A 26826-nucleotide genomic window follows, 5' to 3' on the forward strand; every position below is an offset into this window, starting at 1 on the left:
GTGACTTGTCCCACTGGCACTTCTAAGGCATAATACTTGAAGAAAAATTCAACACAAGGAACCAAGGCATATGCACTCCTGGGCTAGTCATTGTTCCTTCTTTCTCTCCTTGAGCCACATGTCCAATAGAACATTCATTTCTCCTCAACTATTTTAACCAATTATTTCTGCATTTGTGCAACTTGAATGAAGATTGTCTTGGTTTAGTTCACTATCTCTTTCAGTCGACAAACTGAGTCTGTCCATTTGCTGTTCTGTGGTGGCTATTCTTTGCTATGATGGAACCTATATAATTAATACTTTGATTGCCAACAGGCACTTTCAGGCATATAACTTTCAGCAGAGCTTCCAGTCTAAGATAGACTAGGAAGAACTGGCAAACTCTTTCTGAAGACTAGTTAATGAAAACTGTACTGCTGCTATTGTTGTTGCCACTGAGTCAACAACTCAGAAACCCTATGAACTGCAGACTGAAATCTTCCTCTATCCAGTGCCATCCTCACTATCTCGACTATGGTCAAGCCCATTGTTACAGTCACTCAAGCCCATTGTCACAGTCACTGTGTCATTCCATCTTGTCGAGGGTCTGCCTCTCTTTTTACTCACTTTCTACATTTCCAAGCATGATGTCTGTTTCCAAGGACTGGTCCCTCCTGACATCAAGCCCCAAGAATATGAGACAAAGTTTCGCCCTTCCTGCCTTTATGGAACACTTTGGTTGCTCTTCTTTGAAGACAGATATGTTTGCTCTCTTGGAATATTCAATACTCTTCTCCAACCCCACAATTCAAAGACATAAATTCATCTTTGGTCTTCCTTATTCACTGTCCAACCTTCAGGTTCATATGAAGCAACTAAAAACCCCATGTCTTGGATCAAGTATACCCCTTGGTCTTTTTCTCACCTCTCAACAAGTGATAGTTGTACAGAAACAATCCAAACTAACAGGACAGTAGGATAATGTGGACATTGGGTGAGAGTAAGCATTCGAACTGCTGAGGGGTTTCTCATGCCGAGTGGCCATGCCAGTCACCTCTACTTGGTCTAATCTCTTTCACCATCTAATTTTCTTAGGCAACTCAGAATGAACCTTCAGAGTTGAATTCCCATTTTGGTGAGACGCCAATGAGAGCTCTCCACAAAACTCCAATTGGAGGGGATCTTTAGATTTGAGGTTTATGAAATTGGTAAGAGAGCACCTCAGTTGTCTGAGGAGCTAGATGTAGGAATTCTCTGGGCAACTTTAGCTGACTTTTTGAACATTCTGCCTGGTTGACTGATGGTGTTTCTGCCAAGAGTCCTGGTGAGTTTTTCTATTCATTTATAACAATTCCACATAGCTGTAGAAAAATAGCGGGAGCACAGCCTTCACAAAAGCACAACTTTGCAATTACGTTCATTTACTGTGTGTGCAGAGAAGTAGGCATTAAATCGAGTTTTGATTCAATGCCAGGTGGCAGTTCAGCAGAGTCTGGCTTGGGACAAAGAAGCCAATGGCGGGGGGTGGGGGTGGGGGTAGGCCAAAATCACTATAGATCTGTTCTCAGAAAAAAAGGGGCCCATTTTGCTACAGTCCATGTCATTATTTCTTCCTGAGACCCAGAACGAAGTCAGTTTTTGAGGTGACCCCTCTGAAGAGAAGCATACATTACCACATTTCTACTTAATAGGCTTTATAAAACCTGACACACTTGGCTCCCACAGAATTTAAATGTTCCTCTTCATTCACTTAAAATATCCTTAGCTCCTTAACAAGGAAATGTGGAAGCTCGAAGGAAGGCAGCGTGCTTCTAATTTATCCTCTCAATCCCCCTTTTCCTTACCCTATTAGTATCATTCACATTCTTCTCACGGTTAGTTCAATTCTTCCAAGGTGCCTGGTATTTTCTATATAATTATTTCCATCCTATTTCTACAGGTTTTCTTGTCACCATCATTACCACCTAACTAGAATGAGATCACTCAAAATTCCATATTCCTTCCTCCTCTTACTCCACCCAACAGGCATACATTTCCCAGGAAAGGGAGACACAACCATCCGTTGGAGGGGATAAATCTTGACTAGTGACTTTTGTTAGCAACCTACTTTTCTATTTTTCATCACTTATGATTCTAGTCTGTGTGTGTCTTTAGGAGATGTAATCATATGTGGAAGCAATATACATTACTAAGATCTTTCAAATTCATAAACAAAGTACAACTACCACAGTATATCACTCAGCAGTCTACTCAAGTTCATGTTCCGTTCTGCTTTGTCAATTTTATGTTCTTTTTATAAAACTACACACACATTTCCTGTTTCATACAAAAGGCTTCTGTCAAGTCAAATGTACACCGTTTGTCAGAAGAAACAGTTCCTATTCAGTCTTGCTTTGTAATATATTGTTGGCAGTTTTAAAATAGAAGAATATTCCATTTTTGCGACTCTTTCGTACTGAACTACAGTGAAACAATTTAAACCCTCAATTGAGATCATTTACAATTTTATAACTTAATTTAGGACTATAGGGCTTAAAAGACCCCCATATGACATTTGAAAAACTATTGAAATGCCAGCTTACTGGTAGGCAAAGGCTGATAATGTGATTTAATGTTACTGAGTGAAGCATGATTCATTCATGATAAAAAAAGACCTACATTATTTATAACTGAATGAGCATATGAAAAGAAATGTGTTTCAATCAGATAAAACAATATCAGATGTTAAATTACCATGGGTTTACAAATGTTATATAGATATACATTTTCTATATGTTGAACATACTACGGACTGCCAAGAGAACAAACAGATATGTCCTGGAGAGGGTGAAACCAGGCTGCTTCCTAGAGACAAGGATTTTGAGGCTCCATCTGACATACTTGGACATGTGAACAGGAAGGAGGGACCAATCCTTGGATAGGGACATCATGCTTGGAATGGTAGAGAGAGAGTACAGGAGACAATAACCCCGGATAAGATGAATTGACTCAGTGACTAAAGAAATGGGATTAGGTCAGTTGGAGACAATGAAATTGGCTCAGGATAGGGTAGGTTTTAGAGATACTGTACATAGATAGAGTCACTATGAGTCGCAGGTGACTCAGTGGCACATAACAACAACAACAATAACATATCCCTCTTTGTTTTGTTTTGGGTTATTTTTAATTATGGACATATTTTATTATCATCAGTCTTTCAGAATTTTTTAACAAATGAATTTTTGTTTGCTTTCTTCAACACATTTACTAAAACCAGAAAGTCAGAAATTATCTAATGACATAATGAAATTTGAGTATTTTTGAAAGAGACAGACTTTCCCCCCTGAAAGTGGCTGGGTGGTTAACCTTTAAGTTTGCATAACTACTACTATGATTTTAGGGATCCTCTTAGACTTTAGATACCACAACAATGTATCATTTAAATATACACTTAGACGTGCTGAAACGCATATGAATTCAGTGATCACTGTCATTGTTTTCAGGTGTTGTTGAATTGGCTCCTACTCACAGGAACCCTATGCACAATAGAAAGAAACCTGGATCCATCTTGTGCCATCACAATAAATGTAGAGTGTACTTAAGCCCATTGTTGCAGCCACTGTGTCAGTCCATCTCATTGAAGTTCTTCCTTTTTTTTTTTCCTCCCAAGCAAGCTATCTTTTAGCAGGGATAAGTAACTCTTGATAATACATTAATAATGTTTAAATATATACAGTGAAGGCGCTGGAGATTCAGTGGTAGAATTCTCCCCTTAAATAAGGAGATGACGGTTTGCTTACTGGCCAATGTACTTCATGAGCAATTACTCAGCAGAGGGTGCCTGTGTGTTGCTATGATGATGAATAGTTTCCAATAGAGCTTCAAAGCTAAGACAGACTAGAAGAAAGGCCTTCTCTCTACTTCTAAAAATCACCAGCACAACCCATATGGATTTCAACAGTCTAATCTGAATGGAAGCTATCATAAGGATTGTTTTTGTTTGTTCTTCTGCACTGTGGAGTCAGAACTGGCACTCCAGTGGGTTTTCAGAGGCAGTAAATTCTATGGAAGGAGACTGTCCATCCTTCTCCCTGGTGGATATGAACCATGTGCCTTTGTAGTTTGAACACAGCTTCGTACCACGAGGAAACAAGAACTTCCTTTCATAAGGATAGCATGATATTTTGCTCCATTTTGCAAGTGACTTCCATGATTTTGGGGTTAGCTTGATAGCAGTTAGCAACATCATAAATAAATACTAAAAATCCTTTGTTTAAGACATATGGTGACTTTGGGGAAAATAAATGCACTGATTTAATTGGCAGCTCAAAACACTGAAGAATAGTATTATAAGGGAATGTGTAAAGAGTTGGAGTTGGAGGAAAAAATAAAGAAGGAAGAACTCACTTCAGGAGATAGCATATGATAAAGGGCCAGTGGTGATGAAGGAAGACGTTCAAGCTGAATTGAAGGCCACTGGCAAAAAATAAGGGCCCAGGAATCAATGGGATCTTAATTGACAGGTTCTTATTAACAGATGAAGCCTTGGGCACGCTCATCAGTCTCTGCCAGGAAATCTGGAATTCAGTTACCTGGCCAACTGACTGAAAGAGATTAATTTCCACTTCCATTTCCAAAGAAAGGTGATCCAACAGAATGTGGGAATCATTTGAACAATATCACTAATATCACATACCAGCAAAATGACTATACCAAAATGAACTGCCAGATGTTCAAGCTGCATTTAGAAAAGGCTGTGACACTGGAATACTATTGGTGACGTCGGATGAATCTTGGCTGAAAGTAGAGAATGCTAGAAGAACATCTATGACTAACAACTATGCAAATGAATTTGACTGTGTAGACTCTAACAAACAATGGCTAACCCTGAGAAGAATAAGAATTCCAGAACACCTAATTATGCTTATACAAAGCTTATACCTACATGAGGAAGCTGTTTTCTGAACAGAGGGAAGGAACAGAGGGAACACTTCATGGTTGAAAATTGGAAAAGGTGTGCATCAGGGCTATATCCTCCCTACATACCTATTCAATTTGTATGCTGAGTAAATAACTCGAGAAGCTAGATTTTATGATGAAGAGAGTGCCATCAGAATTGGAGGAAGGCTCATCAACACACTGCCTTATGCAAAAGTAAGGAGGACCTGGAGCACTTGTTGCAGAGACTCAACAGCTGCAGCTTTCAATACGGATTACAGCTCAATAGTAAGAAGACAAAAATCTTCACCTCTGGGCCAAAAGAAAATATTGTGATAGATGGAAAAAAGATTGATATTGTCAACACCCTTGGTACCAGCAATGAGAAGATTAGAGTGAGGAAGGGAGTGGAGTTTTGGTGTTGGTAAAGAGTGCTCAATGTCCCATGAGCTGCCAAAAGAACAAAAATGTCCTGGCAAAAGTACAGTCAGAATACTCCTTGGAGGTAAATATGGTGCAACTCTGACTCACACATTTTGGACATGTTGTCAGGAGACACTATTATGTAGAAAGGGACATTATGCTTGGAAAGGTGGAGGTTGAGTGAAGGAAAGGAAACCCTCAACAATATGAATTGATACAATGTCTGAGGATAAGGATGATATAAGATAAAGTTCAGCTCTATCATTCATAGGGTTGCTTAATGGGTATTTTTAATTTAACAACAACAATCGGTGGGATTGGTTGTACTTTGTTAATTGCAATACTTGACTGAATCTGTGCTCCCACATGTGGGAGAAAGATGGACAGTCTCCTCCTGTTAAGATTTACAGCCGCAGGAATCTGATGAAGGGTCATCATGTAAATATTTTTGTTTTCTTCATGTTGAGGAGTTATGCTGGTGACACAAAGGGTAAACACTGAGCTATTGACGTAACGGTCAGAGATTTGACCAAAAGGTCAGATAGCCACTGCAAGGGTGAAGCAATCTACTTCCATAAAGATACACAGTCTCAGATCTACTCTGTTTGCATAAGAGTGATATGAGTTCAGTATGATTCAATAGTGCTTGGTGGAAAGAAATCTGTTATAATATCATTCATTTTTAGCTAAGTGGCTAAGAACCATGGTGGGTTATGTGTTGAACTGCTAATGGAAAGGCCAGCGTTCTTCAACCAACCAGCTGTTCCAAGGAAGACAAATGGGCAGTCTGGCTTATGATGGATTGCTGCCATGAAATGGGTTTTGGTTTGGCTTTTGGAGGCAGATGATAGTCTATGGGAGTTGTGCTGCTAACCCAAAGGCCATACTTTTCTAGAAGTCTGAATCTACCACTAGGTTCTCAAGGCAAAGAATAACAACCTCCTCCTACGTGATTTACAGCCTCAAAAGCCTAATGGAGGTCGACCATTATTCAGTTCCAAGTTCATGGCAACAATGCATTTGAAGTGTTTGGGATTTTTTTTCCCCCCAGAGTGGGTTTTTGGCTGTTTGAGAGGTTTTTTGTTGTTGGTGGTGGTGGTGGTTTTTGTTTTTGTTTTTAGAATGAAAAATGTAGAATCAGTCAATTCTGTAATGACCTAGGAAATCCTGGTGGCACTGTCTACAGATAGTCAGTAGTGCGATGGTTGTAAGCACAGTGATTGAAGATCACTATGAAATCCGAATCAGCTCGAGTTTCACTGAGTTTCAGCTTGAGTTTGAGCCACCGTGACTGAGAGAGGGTATCTGTAAAATACCATGAGGAGATGCTCTGTGTCTACATGTTCTCGGTAGCACCAGTTTTTATACCATGCTGGGTATATTCTAGACGTTCAATGGCTGTTTAAAGAATAAATGAATACATAGATGAAAATGCACCCTAAAATAATAGTCTTTTCCAAAATATTCTAATTATCTCATCCATTGGTACATGTTAACTAGACATGACTCTTTCCATCTTACAAAAGTATTTTTGGGTTTCATTGTTGATTCATTCTTTTTTTAACATTTTCTTGCTATACAACTTACTCAGTCATAAAAATAGGAATGTCCTTTGCTTGACCATCAGTGCAAATTAATTCCATGATGAAAGACTCTTACCAAATAAGTAGTCTAAATCTAGCACTCAAATCTTTTAAAATAGGCACTTTTAAATTTTAAGGAAGTGGAAAAACTTTGTGGAACTCAAAACACAAAGCAATTGAAAGCAAAGAATCTCTTATTGGGGAAGTGGCCTTTAGTGGTACATTGAATTCCTCTCTCTCAAACTCTCTGATGTCTTATCCTGGACCCTGTGTCCGCCAAACCTCCCGGATTCACAAATATAAGTTTGAAAAGAAGTGCTATAGAGTATATGCATCATTCAGGGATATAAAAAGGGAAGTAAATTTCAACCTCACCATGGTGTTGTGAGGAAATAATGATGGAGTTTCAAGTAACAGACTGGCTTAAAAGAATGCATCACACAGTAAAACAAGCATGAGCTTCAAATTGATTATGACCACTTCCTAGAAGAGCACAGTCCTTCCTAGAAGAGCAGAGTCCTTCCTCGTCTCTGAGGAAGTGGTCTCAGCAGAAACACATGAGTTTCTGTCTACATTTGAAGACCATCAGGTCAGTCTGTTCCAGTATTTACACAAGTGAGAATTCTCCCCACATAGTAGAGGCTAACAAAGAGGTCATGGCATCAAGCCACTTCAGACTCCAAGCACCCCTCAAGCAGGTTTCTAAGTAGTGAACTGCAAGAGGAGGAGACTGGCCACCTTTCTCTTCTGGAGTGTTTGGTGGACTTGAACCACTGGAGACACATGGCCTTATGGTTAGCAGTGCAACTCACGACTGACTGTGCCAACAGAGCTTCCAGACATAAGCTATACGATGCACAAATGAATGGGCTGGAATGTCCCATGACCTGTGTGCTCCACGGCCCACTGATCACTGCCCACATCCACACCCTTTGAATATGAGCAAACACTTAAAATTGAAGCAGTTACACCTCAAGGTAAAACAATATGTAGTCAACTCTCCAGGAAATATCAAAGCCATCAAATTAAAAAGAACTAAAACTTCCAATCCTTACACCGTTCCTCTCTCCCTGGACATAGCTTTCAAGGCAAAGAATGAACGCTACCTCATCCTTCTGCGATTCAGAATAATATTTCTCTTCTTGGGCCATCATTTACATGTATTGTTTTTATCACATCAGTTTATAACTGCTTATTCAGCTTCTTGAAATTTCCTAATGGTGGTTTTTAAAAATGTTTTATTGGTTTGCATATACAACCATTCATACATACCAAGTTTTATACACTAAAATTGTGTTTTATGTACCCATTTATATACAACACATTTTATGTAATTAATTGCAATTGCTCTAGGCCTAGTATCACCCCAGCTGCTATTGTTACTGTTGTGTACCATAGAGTCAGGACCAAACCATAGCTGACCCTTCAGCAGGTTTTCAGAAACAGTTAATCACACAGGAGGGGATAATTTGCACAGCAAACCAAAATCAAAGTTCCTTTATACAATAATGAACTCCTTCATTCTAGGTCAAACTCCAGTTACCTATAAAGGAGAGAACTAAGAACAATCAGTCCCACGTTGACTTATTACCACACTCATAAAATCAACTGGATAGCAAATCTCTCCCTTTGGACACCTAAAAGACATCTTTAAAACTGAACCCTATACTTCCAATGCCTCCTCTACAGATCTTGTCTTTTGTCAATATTAATTCCTTTACTAAATAGCAACACTGTTACCCCAATTAGTCACTGCAATCCCTAAACTGAAAAGTCATCCTCATTCTTGCCACTGTCTCTTTCCTCACACACACTACGCATCAGGGAGTCTTAATAACCATACCTGAAAATTACCTTCCAAATCCATCTACCTTTTAGCATCTGAACTACTGCTCTCGTGTCTAGGATAAGCCATCACTATCCATGGTGTAGAAAGGAGACCACTTCAAACTGAATTCTCATCTTGTGAATTCTCATTCCTGCATTTCAATTCTCATCCTCCTTGTTTCCTCTCTCCCTTCCTTCCTTTCCTCAGTGAAATGCTCACTAATTTGGTCCAGTGAAATTCTAACTCCAGTTAAGCCAGTAACCGCCCCCTTGAAAGCTCAAATTGACCCAAGTTGAAAGTCCAGGTAGAACTATCAGCTGCCTCCTCATTTCACTCTCCTGTTGCTCTTTATTCTGTTTCCTAAAGCAGTGCTGAATTCCCAAACTCCTTGAGCAAATTTTAGGGAGCAACTCAAAGTTTCCTTTTTGTAATCTCATATATCACTAGTTTTTGTGACTGTTCCTCATATGCCCTTTTTACCTCTCACCATGTCTGTTTCCTCTCCTTCATAGTTTGTCTAAATTTCTCTTTACCTATGGTACTAACAGATTAATAGAATGCTACCTGGGGGTGGCAGGGCAGGCATGGCATGCCTCCAGTTGAGCATTACACTTGAATGAATGGAGCCGGAATATGTGATTCTATCAGGTTGCTGCAGAAGGTCAAGGACTGCAGCCTTCAATATGGACGGAAGCTCAACATCAAGAAGACAAAGATTCTGAACACTGGGCCAATTGGCAACATCATGATAGATGGAGAAGAGTTTGAGATGGTTGACAGCTTCAGTTTGCTCAGCTCCAAAATCAACACTCTTGATACTATCAGCCAGAAAAATCAAAAGATGAATTGCACTGAGAAAATCTGCTGTCAGAGATCTCTCCAGAATACTGAAGAGCAACGATGTCAGTGTGGAGATTAAAGTACGCTTGATCCATGCCATGGTCTTTGCAATTACTTGCTATGCATCAGAACGCTGGGAAATGACTAGGGATGATAAAAGGAGAGTTGATACCTTTGAGCTGTGGTGCTGGAGAAGAGTATTGAATATACCATGGACTGCTAGGAGAACAAACAAGTTTGTCCTGGAGAGGGTGAAGCCAGGCTGCTCCTTGGAGGCAAGGATTCTGAAGCTCCGTCTGACACACTAGGGACACGTTGCAAGGCGGGACGAGTCCTTGGAGAGGTACGTCATGCTTGGTAGGGTGGAGAGACAGCACAGGAAAGGAAGACCCTCGATGAGATGGATTGATTCAGTGACTGGGGTGATGCGGATAGGTGTGTCAGAGGCAGTAAGATTGGCACAGGATAGAGCAGGGTTTAGGGCCGTTGTACACAGGGTTGCTATAGGTCCCAGGCGACTTGATGGCACATAACAACAACAACAACAACAACAACAACCAGGTTCTAATTAGAATATAAAAGCTCTTGTTAAGTTTATGGTCAATCCAGATACTTTCTCCAGATGTCAAAATCATTACATCTATAAAAGCAGGTGTTTACTGACTTCCTAAGCAATACTGTACTGAACTTGGGTGCAGAACTTTCCATGCTCGTTGCATTTGGACTGATCGTTCCCGGATATCATCCTTTATATTTATCTTCTTTGGTTTTGATAGGGAAGGTTTTGATACAAGCCATTATTGAATGCAATAACTAATAACAAATAAGGAAATTATTCAAGAGAGAAACCATGTCTAACTCATGTGTTCTTCTCTACTTGTTTCACAATTAAATATAGTGATCACCAAAAAAGTTTTTTCCACTTACTGTTTTTAAATTTTATAGTTTATCATTAGTAAAATACAAAAGGTAGAGTCAAGCAAATGAAAAGATATTCCCTATTTTATGATAGGATAGTTCATAATTATAAAGATATCAGTTCTAGATTACTTTAGAAATTTAATACAATTCCAATAAAAATATCACCAAGTTTGGTGAGGAGTTAGACAAGTTGACATTGAATCTCATAAAGAACAATTAAGAATAGCTAGATAGACAAGAAATAAATTATGAGAAGATGTTCACTCTACTAGACAATAAAACATACTAAAAGCCTCTATCAATATAGATCAGTGAAATATAATTGAATATTCAGAAATACTCAGGTAAAATGGAACTTCAGCGTATAATAAACGTGACATGTTGAATAACTAGAACAAAGACTAATTTATAAAATGTATGAAGCTGAAATAAAGGTTGGCTGTTTGAAAAACAAGAAAGTATATATACAGTTCACACCATACCCAACAATGCATTCCAAATCAGGACTCTAACTGCAAAATCAAATCCCTGAGGCTATGTAAGAAACACAGATAAATTCCTCTTCTGTGTGTAGAAAGATATCTTTTAATCAACACTTCAAAGTCTGACCAATGATTTAAAAACATGATGAAAATATAAAACAAAACAAACAGCTAGCTCATCCCTGGGGAAAAAAAATTAAAAAACAATTGCTATATCAGGAGAAATATTTACAATAATAGGTAGCTCACTAAACTTTAGAGATACTAAAGTTGCCTTTAGGCATTTGAAAAAGTATTCACAATAACTGATGATAGGAAATAAGAATTATGACTACATTGAGGGAGCATCTGTTAAAATTTTTAAAAGATAACACTTTCTGTACGTAAAGCTGAGGATAAACAGGAATTCTCATAAACATGGTAGTACAAACCAGAAAAACCAGGTTAAGGAAACTTAGTAATATCTAATAAAATTGTTGTAGGTTTTACCTTATGATCCAATAATTCCACTTCTCAGAATATACATCTTCAAAACCACAAAAATACATAAACACAGAGCTGCTTATTATAGCAATATTTTTAATTGTTGTTGTGTGCCGCCAAGTCTGAACTGGCCCACAGCTGACCCTCCGGCAGGTTTTCAGAGGCAGTTAATCGTACAGGAGGAGACTGTCCATCCTTCTCCCATGGAATAGCTGTTGGATTAGAACCTCATGCCTTTGGGATTGCAGAGCAGTTTCTTGTCACTAGGCCACCAGTATAAAAAATATCACACAGTCCTGAAAGTCTGATATAATGACCAAACAAAAATTAACAGAAAATACCTTTTCTTCTTCCCTACCCAAACCCACTCAAAGCATCTTTCTAAAAGATTCTATTTTCCAAATAATTGAGGATGAAGGCTTTGAAAGTATGAGTGAAAGACACATTTAACAAATCATTAATCACACAGTTGTATTTCTCTGCAGATTGCTAATACATTTTGAAAGAAGTCAGGCAACAAATCAATGTCAAGTAGCTTCATAAGTCCTACTGCATGAGGAGGGCATTAGGAAGCCCTGTATGATGGAAAGACAAAGGTGAGAATAGTGGCTTTGGTTTGTTAAAGGGTGTTTGAGTTTTTTGTCTTCTCTTTTGTCTCCTGAAAATTGATTCTTGAATAACTAAGAAAACCATTTAGCAGAGGGTAAGTAATTGACTGGGGTTGAAAAATTTCTGCTAAGGACACTTAGCTTTTATCCTTTTGTATGAGAAGGAAGACGGGCCCTAAGCCCTGATTCTCTAAGTTTCCTATAGGTAGATGACATCAGCTTGGGCCAGAGAAAGAGTCCAAGTTGGCTTGATTTGAATTTCAAACAGTAACAAGAAGATCAGAGGTTCTTAATCCCTTTAAAGATGCAAAGGCCACCTATGGATCTCTCATCTCCTTTCTGCAGAAACTGGCAAGCTAAATTGCACACAAATTTCCCACTTCTCTAAAAGGAGCACGATCTCTTTTTCAAAGAAATGTCGGTGGGGTATCAGGGATGTTGTTGAGGCAATATGGATAGGGAATGAGGACAGTTATAACCTCAAGGTCTCTTCCCACTCAAAGACAACATGATTATATGGTTTATCTCCTCTACAAAATTTCTGATCTGTCTTCAAGAGGAGCTAATTATATGTGTGCCTTTGTGCCTCCTTCAGTTTTACACTTAGGCCACTGCATTCTCTTACAGATGTACATGTTTGTCTTCAACAGGGTTCGTAAACTTTTGCTATAAAGAATCACAGAGCAATTGTCTTAGGTTCCAAGGTCCAGATGAGGCCAAATTAGTCAGAAACAATGGATAAGTGGCCATGTTCCAATAACATGATATACAACAACAGGTAGTGGGCTGGATTTGACATGGAATCCCACTTTCAGTTTTTGAACATTCACTGGAATGTCAAAGGGAACCAACAGTCAGCTGCTGAATAAGTGGCTAGCTGACAACATGATAAAATTGTAGGGTTATGCTACAGATACGCACCATATATCATTTCTCTAAGCATAAATTATAGAATTAACCTTAAGAGTATATGATTACAGCCTTTGCTATGGATTAAACCTGAGTATAACAAAAACACAAATTCTCTCCATAAAAGGTAATAGAATATTATGACTGGAAACACTAAGTCTCTGTAAACTTTCATCAAAATTAACTAAAAAATTCTTTTTAAAAAGTGGAACACAGAAATTCCTTTTTAAAAAAGGTAATAAAATAAAGATTTTAGGCTTTCTGGTTCATATCCTACCAGCTGTAAATACTCAAGCTTCTGTTTGGAGCATGAAAGAATCAAACCAAACTCAAACTGACTACTCAAAGTTGAGTAGATTTCAACTCATAACAACAGTAGTAATCTACTGTGCACAGTTACAAAAGACGTGGCATTTGTAACTACGAACAGTAGAACTGCCTTGTATGTGTTCAAGGCTGAAATCTAGGAGATGCAGGCTTAGAGTCTTTCTCCTGAGGAGTAGCTGGTGGGTTCAAACTGTGAACATGTACGGCCAAGCACAATCAATAAGAGTGCATCTAAATTCCAAAATCAATCTCCATAATAGTCTATGTGTTTCCTACTGCCAAAGGGGCCCTTTAAAGTAGTGAGAGGAGATCTTCACCCTGAAACCCACAGCGTCCCTTTTCAGCAGGAAGTAGCTAAGAGAATACGCCATCCCCTTTTCCTTATGAATCAGGGTGAAGTCTCTCTCAGGGAGGAGTGATAGGGAATGGCAAAGGACACACCGACAAAGGAGATTAATCAGAACTGGCTTTGACAAGCACTGTGGCAATTGGACAATTAAAACAGACATTCGGAGGACGGGGGAGGAAGAACAACTAGGGAGGAGGGTGGAGAAAACAGTGCAACAATGAATGAATGAAAACCCAAAATCTCTGTAAATGTTCATTAAAACTAATAAAATTTAATAAAAAAAAAACACAAATTCTCATAACTAAGCCTATAAACAACACCATGGTAAGTGGGACCTCTCCAGAGTACTGAAAAACAATGATGTCAGTCTGGAGACCAAGTCCAGGTGATGGTCTTCACAATTTCTTGCTATGCATCAGAAAGCTGGGAAATGACTAGGGACGACAGAAGAATTGATTCTTTTGGGCTGTGGTGCTAGAGAAGAGTGTTGAATATATCATGGACGGCCAAGAGAACTAACAGGTCTATCCCGGAGAGGGTGAAACTAGGCTGCTCCTTGGAGGCAAGGATTCAGAAGCTTCATCTGACATATTTTGGACATGTTGCAGGGAGGGACCAGTCCTTGGAGAGGGACGTCATGCTTGGGAGGGTGGAGGGACAGAACAGGAGAGGAAGACCCTCGATGAAATGGATTGATTCAATGCCTAGGATAATGGGAGTAGGTGTGTCAGAGACAATAATATTGGCACAGGATCGAACAGGGTTTAGAGTGATTATACTACGGTCACTATGAGTTACAAGTGACTCAACAGCACATAAGTGGAAATATAATGAAAGTTGTCAAGAATTTTATCTCACTTGGAAAAATAATCAATAGTCTTAAAGCTTCCAATTTTTCCCCCCAGGTCTCTATCCTCTCTCCCTTCAAATTTATCACAAAGGTTTTGGCTCAGTGTAGAAGTAATTTCCAAACTTTACTTTCTGATGTTTAGATTTAAATCACACAATAAAAGATATAGCAAAGGGGCCTTTTGAATTAATACCTAAATAGTGTAGAATGATGAATGGCAAATAATTTCATACCCCATATAGAAAAATTTCAATAATGGATATTAATTACTAGCATTGTTTAAAACTAGGGCATATACTACTTTTTTATGCTTTATGGAGGAAAATGGATCTAGTTTACTGAAGGAAACTGTATGCTACTCCTCACTATAAAACTGCACATGGCACTCACACACAAGTCAAAGCAGTAACATGAAGGTGGAATATCACAGTAATATGCACTAAAGGCTCAGAAAAGAACTCAAACAAGGTAGGTCAAGTGTCTTAGCCATAGTAACCAATTAGGCCAAGTGGCCAGACGAGACTTGAATTAACAGCTGTTCCCACTTAATTGTGCGTTGTAGGCCCTTGATTCTTCAAGATTTAATCAATTTGTGTCTTTGAGAAAAATGTAAAAGCAAATAGAAATTATAGTTGAAGTGGAAAGGTGGTACAGAATATAAAATAAAGGATGAAGGGAACAAAATAAAAATTGCTTTTTACAAGAAGGTTTAAAAAGACATTAAGCTGGCTATGATAAAGAATTCTAAAGAGATGCTAAAAAAGTACCTCTGGCCTCAAAGTCTTATCAACTACAGATAAAGCATCAATATTCACTAATAATCTTTCTTTGACTTTATTCCATTCAATTTCACTCAATCTATCTGTCATTATATTCCCCACTGACTGATAAGTTGTGTCTGGCATTGAGTCATATACACTAGTGCTATGTAACAGAACTCCCACCCTCTAGAAGAGAGGCACACTTTCTCCATAAAAGGTAATAGAATATTATGACTGGAAACACTAAGTCTCTGTAAACTTTCATCAAAATTAACTAAAAAATTCTTTTTAAAAAGTGGAACACAGAAATTCCTTTTAAAAAAAGGTAATAAAATAAAGATTTTAGGCTTTCTGGTTCATATCCTACCAGCTGTAAATACTCAAGCTTCTGTTTGGAGCATGAAAGAATCAAACCAAACTCAAACTGACTACTCAAAGTTGAGTAGATTTCAACTCATAACAACAGTAGTAATCTACTGTGCACAGTTACAAAAGACGTGGCATTTGTAACTACGAACAGTAGAACTGCCTTGTATGTGTTCAAGGCTGAAATCTTTAGGAGATGCAGGCTTAGAGTCTTTCTCCTGGGGAGTAGCTGGTGGGTTCAAACTGTGTACCTTTAAGTTGGTAACCTTAACACCTAACTACTATGTGACCGGAACTTCTTTGAAATCTGCTAAACGAAAACAAAGGAACATGGATTCATTACAGTAAAACACTTGAATGTATTATCATCTGTTCCTTCCAAGAATCTCACTCATGAGAAGATATTCGCCTATCAATGAACCAAATGTGTTGCTAACCAAAAGGTCACACTTTTCTGGTGGGTCGCTTTTAGGGAGGTGGGTATTAACATTACCATGCTATTATGCAAAAATACAATGGAATTCTGTATCATTGATCATGTAAAAGTATTTGACTAAAAAGATTTTTTTAACAAAAGTATTTTACTGTGGATCACATAAAATTATGGCTATAATGAAATCCCAGAACACTTAATTGTGCTCATTCAAAGCCTATTCCCAGACTAAGAAGCTGTTGTCTGAACAGAGCAAGAGAGCATGCTTTCAAATCAAGAAATGTATGTGTCAGGGCTATATTCTTTATCTATACCTATTTGTGGGGAGCAGATAATTTGAGAAACTGCACTTTATGAAAAAGAATGTGCCATCAGGTTCAGCAGAAGACTTATTAACAGCCTGCATTCTGCAGATGGCATATCCTTGCTTGCTAAAAGAAAGAAGGTCTTGAAATGCTTGCTGCAGAAGATCAAAGACTACAACCTTCAATATGGATTACATTTCAATATCAAGAAAATCAAACTTCTCACCACCGGGCCAATAGGGAACACCAAGATAGATAGCAAAAAGATTTGAAGTTGTCAACGATTTCATCTGCTTGGCTCCACAATCAACAGCCTTGGTACTAGCAGTCAAGAAATCAAAAGACATGTTACAATGGGAAAATCTGCCGCGAAGGACCTCCCCAAGGCCCTAAGGAGCAACAATGGCAGTTTAAAGACTAAGGTGCACCTGATCCAAGCCATAGTCCCATTACCTGCCATGAGTCTGGAAGTTGGACAATGAATAAGGATGACAGAGGAAGAATCGATGCCTTTGAGTTGTAGTGCTAGAGTACTGAATATTCTATAGTCTGTCAAAAGAACAAATGAACATGCCCTGGAGGGAGTGCAACAGAGTGCTCCTTGGAAACAAGGATGGCAAAGCTTTGTCTCACATACTTTGGGCATGTTGTTAGGATTGGCAAGCCTTTGAAAAAAGACGTCATGCTTGGAAAAGTGGAGGATCAGTGAAAGACAGGCTCTCAACAAGATGGATTGACAAGGTGACCAGAACAATGGGCTCAAGTATATCACAGATGATGAGGATAGTACGGGATAGAGCAAGGTTCAGTTCCACTCTTCATAGAGTTGCTAGGCGTCATGGTAGACTCAACAGCAGCTAAAAACAATATGCAAAATCTAAGGTTCAGAGAGGTTAAATAACATGGTCAACACTGGAGGGTGAGCTGAAGTTCTTAAACATTACACTAAAGAAAGGAGCAGAACCAGTAATCCATTGATTCAACCAAAGATGAAGGAGAGTGGAGAAAATGAATAAATTGACCTTTAAGTTAACTTCTATACCTACATTTGCCAGTAAATGGGGAAAGGTGTAGAAAATCTACTTTATGGATAAAGGCTCAAAACTCTTCACATTAAAAGCAAAGCAAATTCTTTATTAATTTATTGTGAAGAGGATATCATAAGAGAGCTGAGTGGCTTAGTTGGTAGGGAATTGTGCTGCCAACCCAACGTGGGACAGTTCAAATCTACCAGTGGCTGTGAGGGTTAAAGATGGGCAATCTCTTTCCAATTTACACCCTCTGAAACTCTGCTTGAGGTCAGCTATGAGTGAGTTCTGATTCACCAATATGACTTTGAGTTTGAGGATGCCATGAAGATGACAATAAGAAAAGTGAGGAGCAAGAACATATTTTTTTTTCTTTCCTAAATCAATGTAGAAATTGGTCATATGCCTCTGATGCTGCCAATGGGACGGAGGCAAAATTCTACTAAGTGCTGACACTGTCCTTTGCATTTTGGAGACTGCTGATAATGACTAGCTAGCTCCATGCTTGCTAGGTGGCCTCATGCAAACTGAAAGGGAAGAGGGCAGTGTTGCATTTAAATCTAATGCAAAAATCACTAAAATTATTTAGGTATTTGGAGAGAGAGGTAAAAGAGGAGTGGTTGAGGAAGAGTTCTGCTCAAGAGACAAATATTTGTTAAAGGCTATCTGTCCCATGTAAACAAGAAGTTAAAAGCTTTGATTTCCTAGCATCAATTGCAACACAAAGGAGGGGCCTGAATTTTTCATTAATTTTCTATCTTTAGAATGTCTACAGAAGGGAAGCTGCTATTTGCCTACTTTAACATTCAGAAGAAAAGAAAACTTTAATAATGTGGTTATAACTTTCTGGTTAAAGTGGGTACGTGGTTTCTCATATATTGAACAATTTCATGAGATCCCGGTAGTTCTTCACTACCTTCATTTACTTCAAAATCACTGGGTCTGTCTTGAAGACTCAGGCATTGAATTAATCCCACTTCTCCAGGAATTCCAAGTGTAGTAGAAGGAAGAACAAGTCAATGATGAACATAAAGATAGCAGAAGGAATGATAAGTCAATGATGAGCATAACATATGATACCAAACATTCAGAGGCTGTGGGAAACACCAATTCTGCCTAGAAAACTAGGGTGGTGGTGGTTGTCATCTGCTTGGAACCCATCCATAGCTGACCCTTCAGCAGGTTTTCAGAAGAAGTAAATCGCACAGGAGAAGTATGCCCATCCTTCTGCAGAGCATCTAGTGTATTCAAACCACATGCCTTTGAGACTGCAGCACAGCTTCTTACCACTAGACCACGAAAGCTCTCCTATAACACTTTGAGAAAAGTGGTAATGTCTTTAACATGCAAAGGTCTTCAGAGTTCTTAGGAAGAAGAGGTTAAAGGCAAGGAAAACACATGAAACAAAATTATTTGTCATGAGTGTTCCCAACATGAATGAGTAGTACTAGTGAGCCAATATGCCTTGAAACAAAGAAAATGAGAGAGAAGAGGGTTGGCATGTAGTATAATGTACTACAAATTGAGACAAAGGAATGGACAGGGATGATGGGATCCAAAATTTCTTAAGGAAACAGAGTATATTGAAGACACATCATTTCTCTTTTCTCATACAATTACTTTCATGACTTGTTGTTGTTGTTGTTGTTGTTATGTGCCGTCGAGTCATTTGCGACTCATAGCGACCCTATGTACAACAGCCCTAAACTCTGCTCTGTCCTGTGCCAATCGCACTGTCTCTGACACTCCCATCCTGATTACCCCAGTCACTGAACCAATCCACCTCCTAGAGGGCCTTCCCCTCCTGCGCTGTCCCTTCACCCTCCCAAGCATGATGTCCCTCTCTAAGGACTGGTCTCTCCTCACAACATGTCCAAAGTATGTTAGACGGAGCCTCAGAATCCTTGCCTCTAAGGAGCCACACGGTTTAACCCTTTCCAGGGCAAATCTGTTTGTTTTCCTAGCAGTCCATGGTATTCTCAATACTCTTCTCCAGCACCACAGCTCAAAGGCATCAATTCTCCTTCTATCCTCCTTGGTCATTGTCCAACGCTCTGATGCATAACAAGTGATTGCAAAGACCATGGCCTGTATCAGGTGCACCTTAGTCTCCAGAGAGACACCATTGCTCTTGAGTACTTTAGAGAGGTCATTACTGTAATAAAAGTAATATACTATTATGTCCTCATGTGGCATCATTATTGAGCACTGAAGTCTCTAAAGAGTATTGATCTTCAGCATATATAGTTGAAAAGACATTAGCAAGTGGGAAGGGACAAGGTAGAAAGACAAGTAAAGGAAATGAATGATGGGGATCAAGGTTAAGTTGCTGGCAAGGAAAAAAATTATCGTATCACATTTAAGACAGAAAAATAACACTGGGCATGGAGAATAAAAACATCTCCTAGGGGATGGATGGCAGGAGGGCAGGGACTATAAGTCTCTAAATTTGAAAGGAAGGTAGAGGACTGTGGAAATTCACCCCGAGTGTTTCCTGTAAAAGTAATGTGAATTCATTTGATGAGTAGGCTTTGGATGTGAATTAAATTTTGAACTAAGTGGAAGAAGTCTGAAACATGAGCTCTGGAAGATGGAAGGAGGAGACAATAGGTAATTGTTCAATTTGATGACATCAGTAATTGTTCTTTACCTACTCACCTTCTAGTGCAAACGGTCAATGGGCATAATTTTTCTTTTATTATGTCCCTGGGTAAAAATAACCCAGAAATGTAAGAACTTCAAAAACTCTTATTACTTTTGTGTCAAAGTCACCTTGTTGTTAGCGCCCATCAAGCCAGCCCTGGACTTATGGGAATCTCAATCACAACATTATTGGACCCTATACAGGATGCATAGGGTTTTCCCTGTCTGACTTTCAGAAGTAGGTTTCTAGGTCCTTCTGGATAGATAGTCTAAAAGATCTGTTGAAAATGGTTCAGTGTAAGAACAACAAACAAGCCTTCACAGACAGACAGGAGGTGGCTATTCTGGATCTATGTTGTTATGTACCATAGAGTCGGAACCAACCTATAGCTGACTTTCTTGCTGGGTTTTCAGAGGTAGTTAATCACACAGGAGGAGACTGCCCATCCTTCTCCCTCAGAACAGCTGGTGGCCTTCAACTGTGTACTTTTTGGATTACAGTTCAGCTTCCTGCCACTAGGCCTCCAGAGCTCCCCAAAGCTTACTAGCTGTAAATCAAACTCACATCTCCTGCATGAAAGGTGAGAGTTCTACCATTACTACCCTCAAAGCTGACCTCATCACAGTGAACAGGTAAGGAATAAGCAGGGATACGTAAGAGTAGTAAGTTTGTACTCCTGGTGTTATTAAGTATATCGTAAGAGGAGCTGTGCCAATGATCTTCACAAAAAATACAAGCCAAATGTCACTGATTTGCGATACATTCCTTCCACACATATTCAAAAAGGCCATAGTGATGACACATGACCTATAAAAAAAAGGGGTCATGCATGCTTAGGAAATCCCATGCTAAAAAAGAAATCTCTCACTTATAATCCTTCCTTCATGTCTGTGTTTTCTAGCACTTTAGGAAAAAACAAGCTCTGAGGGCCTAGTGTATCACATGTTGGGTTGCAGACCTAAAGGGCAATACTTCAAATCCACCAGCCACTCTGTGGCAGAAAAATAGGCAATCATCTCCTGGAACGAAATGTTGTCTGAGAACCCTGATGGAGCATCACCATGATCTGAAATCACTTCCCACCAGTGGGTTTCCAGAAGGGCACTGCTTTTCTCCTCAACTTGTTACATATCCCCTGGTATGGACAAAGAAGGTAGGTGGTAGCCCCATCACAGCACATGCTGCGTGTGAGGAAGAGGTGGCCATCTACGCCAGTGAAGAATGCAACCCTGGAAGCCTTAGGAACCCAGCATACTTTGGTACACACTTGTGCATTACAGTCAATGGCAACTGGACAGAAAGTAAGATTCACCCTTAGATTCTTAAGCTAAAAAGACTGTTCCCAGAAGTACTTTCTGGAAAAGGAATTAAATTCTAGATGAGACTACAGTGGTTCCTTAGTTTCTCCCTGTGATAGCTAAACTCCCTTCCAGATCATTGGCTTGGCTTTTAAACAGGGAGTTTCCAGGTCTTAAGGGAATCAAACGCTGGTTCAACTACACTAACCTAAATGCACGGGAGTGTATTTATAGAAATAGCACCTAATGAAAAGCTCTTCCTGAACTGACAGCAATCTACTAAATCCTTGTCAGTCACTTCTGCTTTCTGATCATGGCATCTACCCTTTCCGAAATAACTGATTGTTCTATTTCCTACCAAACCATAACTCATTCCCAGAGAGTACACATTGAAGCACAGCAACTCTCAGCAGAGAGAACTGCCCAGTAAGGTTTCCAAGGCTTTACAGAAGCAGACTGCTGTATCTCTTTCCAATAGAGCAGTTCGTTTGTTTGAAGCAGGGACTTTTCTGTAAGCAGCCAAGCTCTTAATCATTGCACCACAAGAACTCCTCACTCTTAGGTATGAGTTTGTTATTTATGGAGACTACTTAACTCTTTCAGGCAAAATGAATACCATTAGACCAAGAAAGAATGACACCTTCTAATGCTCTCAGGTAGCCTATAAATTGGCTGACACACATTTTAAAAATATTATTGGTTTGTATATAATAATTCATATGCGTCATGTTTTATACAATGATTCACATTACCACTGCTTTATGCCTATTTGCGAACCCTGGTGGACTAGTGGTAAGAAGGTGTGCTCCAATCTTGAAGGCATGTGGTCTGAATCCACTAGCTACTCCACAGAAGAAAGATGGGGAATCTTGTCCCATGCAATTAAAACCTGTTAAGGGTCAGTTCTGACTCAACTGAAAACGACACACCAATTATGCCTATTATCACTCCATCTTGTCAAGACAGCATTGAACCTTTCTCATTACATCACCTCTAGTAAATAGTTGCCTCATTTCCCTACAAATAATTCCAGATTCAACAAAATCTTGGGGTGACAGGGGTGGGGGTAATTCACAAAAAGAATGGTGACTTTCCCCACAGTACAAGCATAAAAACAGGCATAATATATATTATTTATTATTATGTTATATTGTTATATTCATTTCTTTTAAAAATAGAAAAACATACACATATTCATTTCTTAAATGGTTAAAGGAAAGACCAGGATGGTGATGTTTCACAAAAATATTATAGCCTGGAAATAGTAAACTGACTATGCAGAATTTATAAAAGGAAAAATCAGAAAAATCAGAGACTGATGCTACGGGATGGAATCAAACAACTTGTTACAAGGTAGCCATTCTATACTTTATCTAGTGAGTTTGTTCTTAGAATATTGTGTATGAATCAATGATTATTTAAAATTATAATATTTAAACACAAAACAATCTTTCAGTAGTTCCATTTGTGAAATGAATAATCACTCCCAACTTACATATTTTTATAAACTCAAATACTCAAATAGCAATACTACTTAAAGTATAATTTGCTTAAGATCCCACCAACCATAGCCCAATAGTTACATTAATTCCAAGATGCATATTTGGCACTACATTGGTACTGGAGTCTATTAATGCAGAATAAACTGAAGGCTACTTCCAGGTTGGGAAGATGAGCAGACTGGCTGGATTCTGCAAAATTGTGTTTTCTGGTTTGGGGTTGAGACTAGGGTGTGGCTGTTGTTCACAGTAGGGTGTGAGCTGATTGGATATGGCCTCATATTTTAAAAGGCTTTGAGGCCTTTGGGCCTGTGGTCCTCGGGCTTTGTGGATCTCTTGAATAAAAAAGGCTTGAAAGCCCGAGAGGCATCCATTTCAAAAAAAGCTTACCTCCAGAAACACTATGAACTTGGAGAAAAGATGAAAGTTTTGTGTTCAAGACTTCCATTCATAGGGTCGTTATGGTTCATCTATAACTCTACGGCACTTAACAACAACAATATAAACTAAAGGACAAGTCCCTAACTGTTTAATACAAGAATCATGTATGTATAGAAAACACACCATCTCCTCTAGATGGCATTAAACTACCTATTTCATTGCCTACCACTACAAATTCAGTTGGTAACAAAGAAAAAGTCTACCAAGTACCCACACTTGGTATGAAGCTAGAAGAATTTGTATACAATATAGACAGGGCATTGAGAACATGCTCTTCATTAATTTCTTCCTCCCACCCCCAAATTGACTTCCTTTATTAAATCCTCTCCCCAAAACATGTAATTTTAAAAAATTTCTAACCAAGAAATAAGCTTGTTTTATAGCACTGGTAGCCCAAATACAGCAACTGTAACTGCAGGCACCGCTGGTGGTCTATTGTGTAAGAAGTTGTACTGCCAGCCCAAAGGTAGATGGTTCAAATCTACCAGACGCTATGCAGGAGAAAGATGAGCAATCTCCCATGTGATTTTTAGTCTTTCAAAACGCTCTGGTAAGCCAAGAGTGAGTCAATTCTGACTCAATCTTAATGAATTTTCATTTTAGTTCAATAAGTGCAGAGAACCATCATCTATCAAAAGACTCCACTCAGATCCAATGGAGGGCAGTCTGGTAGCTTAGTCCACGAGGAGCTGAACTGCTAACTGAAAGGTTCAAATACATCAGGCACTACTGGGGAGAAGGATGATCAATCTCCCATGAGATTTTCTGTTTCTGAAAACATGTTACAGTATCAGCTGTGAGTCCATACTCACCTGGCAACAATGAGTTGAGCTGAGTTGAAGGTTCAATGAAGACAAGAAACAGAGAATACATAAATGAAGGCGGTAAGAACAAGACAGCTTTACTCAGGGAATCTCTACCTCTCTCTATGACTGCTGTTCAGTTGGGCTAACTCCTAGCTCATTCTCCAGTAGGTTTCCAAAGCTAAAATGTATCCATCTTCCTCCCAGAGAGTTGCTGGTGCATTTAAACCACCAGAGAAGCATAGTCTTCAGGGCAGTAATGCAGCTTCCCATAAATTAAATCACCACAGTATTTTTTTTAAATCAAAACCAATTTCATATGCATGGAATAAGAATAATCAAGGACTCTTCAGACTTGAACATTCTCATTTGTAGAGGCATTCTTCAGGGCAGGGGTGTGGCAAGCACTTTCTACTACTGAGACCTTTTCTAGGGGAACATTGTATTTGGGCAGTGATGCTTTAGAGACAATTTTAACAACAATAACTAGCACCTGTTAGGAATTCATAGGTAGTACAAATGGTCAAAGGTAATGCTAATAATATTTTTCCTTAACGTCAACATTCTGTTGCAGCACTTTTCTTTAGAATGGTCACAAATAGCAACTGCTGCCAGATGGTTGGCAAGAGAATTGTGTTCTAAATTTCTTGGAATAGATCAGCAAGAGCTTCCAGTGCTGCAACCTTTTGTTGAAATGTTTCAATTGGCATTCTGTCAATTACTGGAGTGTTATTTCTCACCAAGGCCTTTGTTGCAGTTTAGACTTCTTCCTTTGATCTCATTGGTTCTTGATGACTTGCTACCTCCTGAAATGACTGAGCATCAACTCACTTTTTTTAGTACAGTGACCCTGTACTCTTTTGATATTTCTACAGTAGATCCCTGGTCTTGATCTGACTGATAATATTGACCTGGTGAAGAGATTGAGGTTGTTCACAGCTTTATTCTGCTTGGCTCCACAGTCAACACTCCTGGCACTAGCAGCCAGGAAATTAAAAGAAGTATTGCGATGGGAAAGTCTGCTGTTAGGGACCTCTCCAAAGTACTGAAGAGCAATGGCATCACTCTGGAGACTAAGGTGGGTCTGGTACAGGCCATGGTCTTTGCAATCACATGTTATGCATCAGAGAGCTTGACAATGACCAGGGTGGATAGAAGGAGAATTGATGCTTTTGAGCTTTGGTGTTGGAGAAGAGGGCTAAGGGTGCCATGGACTGCTAAAAAACCAAAAAGATTCATCTTGGAGAGGGTTAAATGGGGCTGCTTCTTGGAGACAAGGATTCTGAGGCTTCATCTGACATACTTTGGTCATGTTGTAAGGAAAGGCTGGTCCTTGGAGAAGGACATCATGCTTGGGAGGGTGGAGGGCAGGTGCAGGAGGGGAAGGCCCTCTGGAAGGTGGATAGATTCAATGACTGGGGCAATCGGGATGAGTATGTCGGAGACAGTGTGATTGGAACAGGACAGAGCTGAGTTTAGAGCTGCTGTACATAGGGTCGCTATGAGTCGCAAGCGACTCGATGGCACATAACAACAACAAACAACATAATCTCTTTCTACAAGTGGAACTTCTATGATTCTTGTATGAAAAACTGGCCAAAGAGTGGTAGCACAAAGATAATAATTTAGTACCAGCTATGTTCCAGCCACCATACTCAATTCCTATTTGACTCTAATTAGCCCTAATCACCCAGCCAATAAGTGGCAGAGCTCGGCGTCACAATCACCTCCTGTGATTTTCTCTTGAAAATTAGATTGGTGTTCTTTCGAGATCACTATCACTGTCACTTGTGAACAAACTGGCAAAGACAAATTCTGAAGGACCTTCAACATGCCATGTACCGTAGTTTAGACTGTACTTAATTGCCCTCAGCAGTAAACACCAGGAGAAACTGATACATATGAATGGAGAATCACATTTCAAATTTAAAACACAGAAAAGAAGAATCAGCAACTCCAGTGCTTCTAACCCGAAGTAACATGCGAGCAAATTCCATGTGGCAGTTAATTGCCTTGATAAAGTAATGAATCTATTGTTCACTCTGCATTTTAAAATTTCCATTAAGGCAAAACAGCACTCAAGAGACAGAGCTTATTGTGCAACACATTCTGTGAAAGCCTCTTGCTAGTACACCTAACATGTCCTTAACAGCGAAGGGTAACTAACATGCAGTATTTTCCAATTCAGAGAAGTATTACTTGGTGCTGTAGGAGATAACAAGAGTCTTTATTTGTCCAATATGCCACTTGGCCGATGCTCCACAACCAGCTCCACTGTGGTCTCAGGGTTAAACTTTGTATTGAGCACCCACCACATTCCAGGAGGGAAAAGCAAAACCAAACCAACAAAATACATGGGCCTTCAGACAATGGAGAAGAAAATCCCTTTGATCTCAGGTTTGGGGCAGGGGTGTGGGGTGTGTGAAGGTGGAGAATCAAGGGGAAGGTGATGATCCTCAAAATTCTCCAGCATGGGGATGCTGGGTCTGGGAAAGTAAAAGGCGATGTTGAGTTCGAGCAAAATTGTAAATTTGATTCACGCAGTATACAGATGAGAACATTTTAGCTAATCTGTGTTATCCATGGGGGAGGGGCAGAGAGAGGCCAGAAATAGAGCTTCTAAATGAATAAGGGTTTTGACTTCAGATTTTAATGCACTTTAATGCAACTAATGTATTTATAGCTAAGAAGAGATTTGCTATCAGGATTTCACGTGCCTACTGTACTGATTCCTCTAGAATAAATTTTG

At 39.3% G+C, this 26826-nt stretch overlaps 1 protein-coding gene across 2 annotated transcripts in view; it reads right to left on the reverse strand.

Annotated features, from left to right (window-relative positions):
• LOC102853389 (fibroblast growth factor 13-like) overlaps window positions 1-26826 on the reverse strand; it is a 585433-nt gene that overhangs the window by 204428 nt on the left and 354179 nt on the right. The gene's annotated exons all lie outside the window — the stretch shown is intronic.

This window comes from Elephantulus edwardii, unplaced genomic scaffold (assembly GCF_000299155.1).
Source record: "Elephantulus edwardii isolate Elephantulus edwardi_28Jun2011 unplaced genomic scaffold, EleEdw1.0 scaffold00016, whole genome shotgun sequence".
In the NCBI taxonomy this organism is placed as follows: domain Eukaryota; kingdom Metazoa; phylum Chordata; class Mammalia; order Macroscelidea; family Macroscelididae; genus Elephantulus; species Elephantulus edwardii.